Below are 459 nucleotides of genomic sequence, written 5' to 3'. Positions count from 1 at the left end.
TAAAATAGGTCTACTTAGCTATTCTATTTCATCTTCTGTTATTTTGTAGGTATTCTTGTTAAATTTTTTGGCACATAATTGGACAAAATAACTCCTTATAATTGCTTTGATTTCATCTTCATTAGTAGTCTATTCCCCCTTTTCATTTTTGTTACTAGTGATTTGGTTTTATTTTCTCTCTTTTTAAATCTGTATTATTGTTTGTTTTTTCATAAAACCAACTCCTAGTTTTATTTATTAATTCAATGATTTTCTTTACAATTAATTTTTATTACTTTCACCTTTAATTTTTTAGAATTTCCAACTTGGTTTTTAATTGGGGATTTTTAATTTGTTCTTTTTCTAGCTTTTTTTTAATTGATACCCAGTTCATTGGTCTGTTCTTTGTTTTATTGACATAAGTATTTAGAGATAAACATTTTCCTCTGATTACTGCTTTTGCAGCATCCCATAGATTTT

The sequence above is a fragment of the Phascolarctos cinereus genome, unplaced genomic scaffold (assembly GCF_003287225.1).
Source record: "Phascolarctos cinereus isolate Bilbo 61053 unplaced genomic scaffold, phaCin_HiC Scaffold_4;HRSCAF=312, whole genome shotgun sequence".
Lineage (NCBI taxonomy): Eukaryota > Metazoa > Chordata > Mammalia > Diprotodontia > Phascolarctidae > Phascolarctos > Phascolarctos cinereus.
This window is presented reverse-complemented; position numbering follows the sequence as displayed.